The 9,651-nt window shown below is 37.3% G+C and overlaps 1 pseudogene; it reads right to left on the bottom strand.

Moving 5' to 3' along the window:
• Positions 1–1,555: 1,555 nt before the first annotated feature.
• Positions 1,556–9,651, bottom strand: part of LOC138089322 (cytochrome b-like) — an 80,461-nt pseudogene continuing 72,365 nt past the window's right edge.

The raw sequence follows: 9,651 nt of genomic DNA, 5'->3' as shown, positions 1-9,651 counted from the left end.
CATTACTCACCGGGGCGTGGATGCTTGCATGTGTAAGTCTATTGAAAGTTAACAGGAAGGCTGGGACCAAACCTATGTGTTTATGGAGTTAGTGCACTCATCTAGGCATTTTCAGTGCCTTGCTTTAAGTTTAAGCTACATTAACCATGTGCCATGTAAGGGACCAGGCACCTATATATTTACCTTGGTTGGAGTGCGAATTTGAGTATTGGGGGTAGGATAAATTTATATTAGTATCTAGGGAGGAGCGTGTTAAAAATAGTGATAAATATCTAAGAGGAGGGGGGAAAGATAAAGGTATGGGGATGTATAATGTAATGGCTATGTCCTGTGACCATTGACTGTGATGCTCGTGCCTACCATTATGGTGATGCTCAAGATGCAGTTAAGTCCAGCTACAAGTCATGCTCCGGGTCAGGGCCTCAGACGGCCATAGCTGAGTCCAAGCATCCCCAAAAATTAAAAAAATACCAAATGTATGACAGCACAGTTATGTGTGAGCATGGGCTGATTAGTCATTAGTCCATCGAGATGTGGGCAATTCTAGGTGAGATGACCCACCTAGAAGAAAGAACCAGATGTCTGATAAAATTCATTAAATAGCTACCCCCACAGTTAATGGGCCCAGAGCGAGAAGAGGGATCCTTGCCAAGCGGGTTGCTGGTTTCACGCGGCATGGTAGATAAGCTCGTGATCTAGTGGACGGGATACGCATGTTGGCAAGGACAGATTTGACTTTATGTACTATGTACTAACAAGCAGTGAAATGTCCCATGTACTGCTAATGGAATTAATGTGCTTGCTTATATGCGGGGGGAAAGTCACTTAATGTACTATATACATATTATGTCCGTATTACATTAATGTTAATGTACATGCTTATATGCATGGGGTAAGTCATGTAATGTGCTATATACATAAAATGTCTGTGCTACACCAGTGTTAATGTGTATGCTTGCATGCATAGAACAAATAGCGTAATGTACTATATACATGTGACATTTATGTTACGCTAATGCTTGTGTGCATACTTAAATAGGGTTGGGGTCATGTAGTGTTGTATTATGTGTATATCATATTTGTTGAGCGTTAGTGTTGTGCTTTTTATACCAGTGTAAGTTGTTGAACATGTTGTGCACGCAAGCTTGTAGGGTGGGAAGTTCGTGTTGTGTTTTTGAAAGTTTTAGTGGATTTAATACTGGGAAGGCTCTTAATATTTTTGGGGATATATTGATAGACGTAGTTAATAGTGATCCAGGGAATAGTTTAAATAGAACTTCAGCTTTGGGTGTTGATAGTGGGGCTATAGCTTCTTCCTTGAGTCTTAGGGAGGTTGGTTGTTCTCCTTCTTTGGTTTACAAGACCAGTGTATTAATTGTACTACAAAGACTTTTCTTCATTTTAGGAGGTTATTCTCGATAGTGCTAGCTACTGGTATCAGTACTAGGATGATAAGGAAATATATGATAGATGCTAGTTGTCCAATGATAATATAGGGGTATTCGACTGGTTGTCCTCCAATTCATGTGAGTGTTAGTAGGTCTGCTACTAGGATTCAGAATATACATTGGTTGATTGGTCGGAATATTATGCTTCGTTGTTTGGACGTGTGGAGAAAAGGTACGAGTACTAAGATTAAGATTGAGAGGACTAGGGCTAGGACTCCTCCTAGTTTGTTGGGAACTGATCGTAGGATTGTGTATGCAAATAGGAAGTATCATTCAGGTTTAACGTGAGGGGGTGTGTTGAGTGGGTTTGCTGGGGTATACTTATCCAGGTCTCCGAGTAGGTCGGGTGTGAATAATACTAGTAGCATGAGGGCGAGGATTAGAAGTCTGGCACCTAGAATATCTTTAATGGTGTAATAAGGGTGGAATGGGATTTTGTCTGCATCTGATGGGATTCCCGTGGGGTTGTTGGATCCTGTTTCGTGGAGGAAAAGTAGGTGGACTACGGCGAGAGCTGTAATGATAAATGGGAGGATGAAGTGGAAGGCGAAGAATCGGGTGAGAGTAGCTTTGTCTACTGAGAATCCCCCTCAGATTCATTCGACCAGGTTTGTGCCAATGTATGGGATTGCTGAGAGAAGATTGGTAATAACTGTTGCCCCTCAGAATGATATCTGTCCTCATGGCAGGACATAGCCTATGAATGCTGTGACTATTGTTGCAAATAGGAGGACTACTCCAATGTTTCATGTTTCTAAAAAAGTGTACGATCCGTAATATAGGCCTTGTCCTACGTGCATAAATAGGCAGATAAAAAATATTGATGCTCCATTTGTGTGTATATATCGAATAATTCAGCCATAATTTACATCTCGGCAAATGTGGGTTACAGAGGAGAATGCTGTTATTGTATCGGATGTATAGTGTATTGCTAGGAATAGGCCTGTTAGGATTTGTAAAATTAAGCAGATGCCTAGGAGAGAGCCATAGTTTCATCATGATGAGATGTTTGATGGAGAAGGAATATTGATAACCTCAGATATGCAGATGAAACCACTCTTATGTCAGAAAGTGAAGAATTAAAGAGCCTATTGATGAAAGTGAAAGAGGCAAGTGAAACAGTTGGCTTAAAACTCAACATTCAGAAAACTATGATCATGGCATCTGGTCCCATCACTTCATGGCAAACAGATGGGGAAACAGTGGAAACAGTGGCTGACTTTATTTTTGATGGCTCCAAAATCACTGCAGATTGTGATTGTAGCCATGAAATTAAAAGACACTTACTCCTTTGACGGAAAGCTATGACCAACCTAGATAGCATATTACAAACCAGAGACATTACTTTGTCAACAAAGGTCTGTCTAGTCAAGGCTACGGTTTTTCCAGTAGTCATGTGTGGATATGAGAGTTGGACTGTGAAGAAAGCTGAGCACAGAGGAATCGATGCTTTTGAACTGTGGTGTTGGAGAAGACTCTTGAGAGTCCCTTAAACAGCAAGGAGATCCAACCAGCCCATCCTAAAGGAGATAAGTCCTGGGTGTTCATTGGAAGGATTGATGTTGAAGCTAAAACTCCAATACTTTGGCCACCTGAGGTAAAGAGCTGACTCTCTTGAAAAGACCCTTATCCTGGGAAAGTTTGAAGGCAGGAGGAGAAGGGGACATCAGAGGATGAGATGGTTGGATGGCATCACCGGCTCAATGGAAATGAGTTTGGGTAAACTCTGGGAGTTGGTGATGGACAGGGAGGCCTGGCGTGCTGCAGTTCATGGGGCTGCAAAGAGTCAGTCATGACTGAGCAACTGAACTAAACACATACTGCTGCAAAAACAAAAGATTATCACATTCCTTCTGAATTGTCTGCAAAAACTAGCTACAACCTCTTCCCTTTCAGTATGAAAGAAGTCTGAAATTCACTCGGATAAAATGGTTCTTTGGGACGTGGGTTTGACATCTTCAGGTTGGCTTGATTTCAGAAAAAAGTTGCAGTTAATTTACCCAAACCTTGCAACCCCCCCACCCATTTAATGGCCTGCTCTATGGAAAGCTAACACTACCAGTTCAGTTCAGTTCAGCTGCTCAGTCATGTCCAACTCTTTGTGACCTCATGGACTGCAGCAAGCCAGGCCTCCCTGTCCATCATCAGCTCCTGGAGCTTGATCAAACTCATGTCCATTGAGTCAGTGATGCCATCCAACCATCTCATCCTTTGTTGTCCCCTTCTCCTTCTGCCTTCAATCTTTCCCAGCATCAGGGTCTTTTCAAATGAGTCAGTTCTTCACATCAGGTAGCCAAAGTATTATAGTTTCAGTTTCAGCATCAGTCCTTCCAATGAATATTCAAGACTGATTTCCTTTAGGATGGACTGGTCAGATCTACTTGCAGTCCAAAGGGCTCTCAGGAGTCTTTTCCAACACCACAGTTTAAAAGCATCAATTCCTAGGCACTCAGCTTTCTTTATAATCCAACTCTCACATTCAAAGATGACTACTGGAAAAAGCAGAGCTTTGACTAGAGAGACATTTGTTGGCAAAGTAATGTCTCTTCTTTTTAATATACTCTCTAGGTTTGTCATAACTTTCTTCCAAAGAGTAAGTGTCTTTTAATATCATGGCTGCAGTCACCATCTGCTGTGATTTGGGAGCCCCCAAAATAAAGTATCTCACTATTTCCATTGTTTCCCCATGTATTTGCCATGAAGTGATGGGACTGGATTTCATGATGTTAGTTTTCTAAATGTTGAGTTTTAAGCCAACTTTTTCAGTCTCCTCTTTCACTTTTATCAAGAGGCCCTTTAGTCTTCTTCTCTTTCTGCTATAAGAGTGATGTCATCTGCATATCTGAGGTTATTTATATTCATCCCAGGAATTTTGATTCCAGCATGTGCTTCATCCAGCCCAGCATTTTGTGTGATGTACTCTGCATAGAAGTTAAATAAGCAGGGTGACAATATGTAGCCTTGGCATACTCCTTTCCCAATTTGGAACCAGTTTATTTTTCCATGTGCAGTTCTAACTGTTGCTTTTTGACCTGCATACAGATTTCTCAGGAGACAGGCCAGGTGGTCTGGTATTCCCAACTATTCAAGAATTTTCCAGTTTGTTGTGATCCACACTGTCAAAGGCTTTGGTGTAGTCAATACACAGAAGTAGATATTTTTCTGGAATTCTGTTGCTTTTTGGATGAGCCAATTCATTTTGGCAACTTGATCTCTGGTTCCTTTGCATTTTCTAAATCCAGCTTGAACATCTGGACATTCATGGTTCATGTACTGTTGAAGCCTGGCTTGGAGAATTTTGAACATTTTTCTGATAGTGTGTGAGGTGAGTTCAATTGTGCAGTAGTTTGAATATTCTTTGGCATTGCCTTTTGGGGATTGGAATCCAAACTGACCTTTTCCAGGCCTGTGGCCACTGCTGAATTTTCCAAATTTGCTGGCATATTGAGTACAGCACTTTCACAGCATCATCTTTTAGGATTTGAAAGAACTAAGCTGCAGTTCTATCACTTCCACTATCTTTGTTTGTAGTGATGCTTCCTAAGGCCCACTTGACTTCTCATTCCTGTATATCTGGCTCTAGGTGAGTGATCACACCATCGTGATTATCTGTGTCTTGAAGAATAGCAAAGAGAGAATGCCAGAGAATATCAGAGAATATCAAGGAGAGATAAGAACGCCTTCCTCACTGATCAATGCAAAGAAATAGAGGAAAATGGTAGAATGGGAAAGACTAGAGATCTCTTCAAGAAAATTAGAGATACCAAGGGAATATTTCATGCAAATATGGGCACAATAAAGAACAGAAATAGTTTGGATCTAACAGAAGCAAATTATATTAAGAAGAGGTTGCAAGAACACACAGATATATTATACAAAAAAAATATCTTTTTGCATAAGTTCTTTACTTATTCAAAGAACTTTTCAAGTAAGTTCTTATTGAAAGAACTTATTTGGAAAATCTTTTTTGCCTTTTGTTTAAAATTTTATTCACATATATTTTAGTATTATTTCTTCTCTAGCTTTACAGTCACATGGGTACCTATGACCAAATGTTTTACCCTGCATCTCTCAAGACTAAACTGTTTGAGGCTAACTCTGAATACACACTTCTGAACACAAGGTAATGATTTAAGATATTGATACCTAATTATTCCTTAAATCTACATACCAGAGTTGTTCATTAAGATAAATAAATAAATACAAATGAACTCATGGACATTTGAAGGATATATCTAATTTCTAAACTCATTATAATATCCAAACTGACAATGATGACAATGCAGGGAGATAATAATTGTATTTTTTTTTTTTCAAATTCTTGGAAATGTCATTAAAGGGTTGTTTTTGTTTTTGTTTTTGTTTTTACTGTTTCTATAGGCTATAAAGTGGAAGAGGGCCAATACAGAAAAAGAATCTTGAAGTCTATATTTCACAATTTATGTTTTGAAAAAATAATCATGCTATACTCAGTCTACTATTTTCCATTCTAGTGTTTAATGAAAAATGCAAATCCTTTGGCCTGTAGCATTTTAATCATACCCATATTCCTTAACTTCAATTATCTCTTTACTCTGCAAGTGGGTAACAATAATAGGATAACATTAAAAAAACAAATGAGAGAGAGAACTAGTGAATTACTGGAAATGTAGAACATTATGAACTTTGAATGTTTTTAAGTTCAAGATTGAGTCAAAAAACAATAGATGCCTGATGAATTGCATTTCTAAACTTTCTTTTAAATTACTCATATTATTAAGTTATGTCTGCTTAGTACTTTGGAAGAAGAGAGATTTCTCTCCTAAAAAAATCTTAAATTTTAAAAAACAAAATTGCATTCAGCTACATAATCATCCCTCTAGGTCTTTAGCAGCTATTTTATCTGAGACACACATTATGTCTCTATAATACAAATATTCATTTTCTTGATTCAAAACTTTCTTGATTGCAAATGCCAGAGTTTGTTTATGATGGTTCAATACTTGGAACTGGCATATCACTATAAATTTGCTTGTCCTTCTGAGTAACAGTTTGTTATTTCCTAAATAGCTGAAACTTCTTTTTATTTTAGAGCAATAAAATGATACATGCTGAGACTACTGGTTACAAAGCAGCTTTTGAATCTCATATGTGGCACATTTACATATTTGTTACTAGTCTTTTGAATTATACTAGACATGAGACATGTCTAGCCTTTTAGTGGAATAACATTTAAATAAGCTAGCTTGTAAAATAGCAGAAAACTATGCATTATTATTTGTATGACTAAGTAAATAATATGATTAAAATAGTGAAAGGATACAATTTTGAAATAACTCCTAACTATAAAATAATTCATGCTCATGCTTAGTTGTGTCCAACTCATTGCAACCCCATGGACCAAGGTTATCTGACCCTAAAATTTTCAAGGTAAGGATACTGGAATGGGTTTCCATTTCCTAATCCAGGGAACCTTCCTGACCCAGGAATTGAACCTGAGTCTCTTGTGTCTCCTGCATTGGCAGGTGGATTTTTTTTTTTTTTTTTTACCACTATGAAACCTGAGAAGCCAGGTTGAGATATTTCCTTGATAAATATTATGCTAAAATAACAAATAATAAATATAGAAATTTCTAATGCAGAAATAATCAGATTTGGAGTATGTAAATTACACCAATCATTGATGCAGACAATTGTTTGCTTTGGTGTATTTTTATTTGAAAAAGGTGAATAACTTTCCTTGAAAACAATTTAAAAAGCAATTGTACTGTTTCTGTTTAAATAACTGAATTGCTAGTTGAAGCAAACATCTGTAAATACAGAAAAAGCTGAAAATTGTTGATGGCCCAAGATGTTAATGCTTGACTTGTACTTTGTAATAAGAAACTTAAAAACACTCTAAATTTCAACTAAACATAAATAAAGGACCCACTAGTTTAAAACACATGCTAATTTATTGTTTGCAAAACTCTGTGTCAAGCCAGCAGTATGCTTCATCATATAATATGCTGTATTAAATGTTATCAGTCATGTCATGACTAATTTTTTACAATATTAACCATGCTGGTATTAAAATATTATATCTTATCCTATCTCTTTATGTCTTCTTCAAAATGATGTAGTAAGTAATTAGCACAGGAAAAAAAGAGGCATTTTTGAATTTAGGATTTTAAAAACTGACTTTTTGTGGAACAGACCTGTTAACTTTGATGCAGTAGAAAAAAGGAGGACATAAAGAAACCCTATTTATGCTTGCTAATCTCTTAGCACTAGCTTTCTGCATTCCCAATATGATACATAGCAGCTGGAATCTGAAGATTTCAGTAGTGAACACCATATATTTGATCTCTGATGATATGATATGAAATTAGAGAAAAGCAAAACAAAATATAGTGAGTGAACATTTACACAAATTGATCACTATTGTTCATTACTAGGTAAAGAAACTGAAGCATGCTACCTGGACATACAATTATAGAACTCGAAGTAGAACATTCTTATGGTCTAGTGTTAGTTGCTCAGTTGTGTCTGACTCTTGAGACCCCATAGACTGCAGCCTGAGAGGCTCCTCTGTCCTTGGAGTTTTCCAGGCAAAAATACTGGAGTCAGTTGCCATTCTCTTCTCCAGGGAATCTTCCTGACCCAGCGATTGAACCCAGGTCTCTTGCATTGCAGATAGATTCTTAACTACTAGTGCCACCTGGGAAGCCCTCTTATAGTGTAAGTTACCATCATTTGTAACAGGTGTAACTTGTGATAGATGATATCGTGATAGGTAGTGTGAATAGGTGTGATAGGCTGTCGTGAATTTTCATGGACAACTGCTGTGCTCTGATCTGTGCCCCTCAAGTTGTTTGGTTGTAAAATTTCAAATAGAAGAACATGTAACAAAACACAACCATTTTTCATTTTAGTTTTTTTTTTTCAGTTTTTATTTATTTATTTATAATTTTTTTTTTACATTGAGTTGTAGCTTATTTACATTGTCATGTTAGTTTCAGGTGTATAGCAAAGTGATTCCGTTATATATATATATATATATATATACACATATATCTATTTTTTGGATTCTTTTCCCATTTAGGTCATTACAGAATACTGAGTAAAATTCCCTGTGTTATAACATAGCTTATCAATTTTATATATAGTAATAGGTATATGTTAATCCCAAACTTCTAATTTATTCCTCCAACCACCTTTCTTTTTCTCTTTGATAACCATAATTTTTTTGTCTGTTTTATTGTCCATATCATTTGATACAGCTAACATCATATTCAATTGTGAAAATCTGAAAGCATTTCCTGTAAGATAAAAAACAGCACAAAGATGTGCACTTTATTTGACAAAGTTTTGGAAGTTCTAGCCACAGCAGAGAAGAAAAATAAGTAAAGGAAATTCAAGTTGAAAAAGAAGTAAAAGAAATTTTCACTATTTTCATATGACATGATACTATATATAGAAAATCCTGATTATGCTACTAGAAATCTACCATGTGTTCTTAGTAGGTCAGTCGTGTCCAACTCTTACAACCCCATAGACCTTAGCCTGCCATGCTCTACTGTCCATGGGATTCTCCAGGGAAGAATACTGGAATGGGTTGCCATTTCCTTCTCCAGGGGATATTCCCCACCCAGGAATTGAAGCTGGGCCTCTTGCACTCTAGGCAGATTCTTTACCAACTGAGGTATAAGGGATTCCTCTAGAAAACTACTTAGTTAAATCACTCAGTCATGTCCAACTCTTTGCAACCCCGTGGACTGTAGCCCACCAGGCTCCTCCATCCATGGGATTCTCCAGGCAAGAATACTGGAGTGGGTTGCCAGAAAACTACTCGTACTCATTAATGAAATCAGTAAAATTGCAGGGTACACAATTAATACACAGAGATCTGCTGCATCTCTATACACTAACAAATTTTTTTTTACTTACCATCACATCAAAAAGAATAAAATATCTAAGAATAACAGGAAAGATTGAAGGCAAGAGGAGAAGGGGATAACAGAGGATGAGATGGTTGGATGGTGTCACCGACTCAATGTACATGAATTTGAGCAAACTTCAGGAGTTGGTGCTGGACAGGGAGGCCTGGTGTGCTGCACTCCATGGGGTCACAAAAAATCAGACACTACTGAGAGACTGAACAATAGCAACTTTATATGTAATGAAACAATTCCAAAAAACTTAGGTAAAAATACATCCCAAACTGAAAATTATGCTATGCATA

The sequence above is a fragment of the Capricornis sumatraensis genome, chromosome 12, assembly GCF_032405125.1.
Source record: "Capricornis sumatraensis isolate serow.1 chromosome 12, serow.2, whole genome shotgun sequence".
Classification (NCBI taxonomy): Eukaryota; Metazoa; Chordata; class Mammalia; order Artiodactyla; family Bovidae; genus Capricornis; species Capricornis sumatraensis.
The sequence above is the reverse complement of the archived record's forward strand: the minus strand, read 5'-3'. Positions and strand labels throughout refer to the sequence as shown.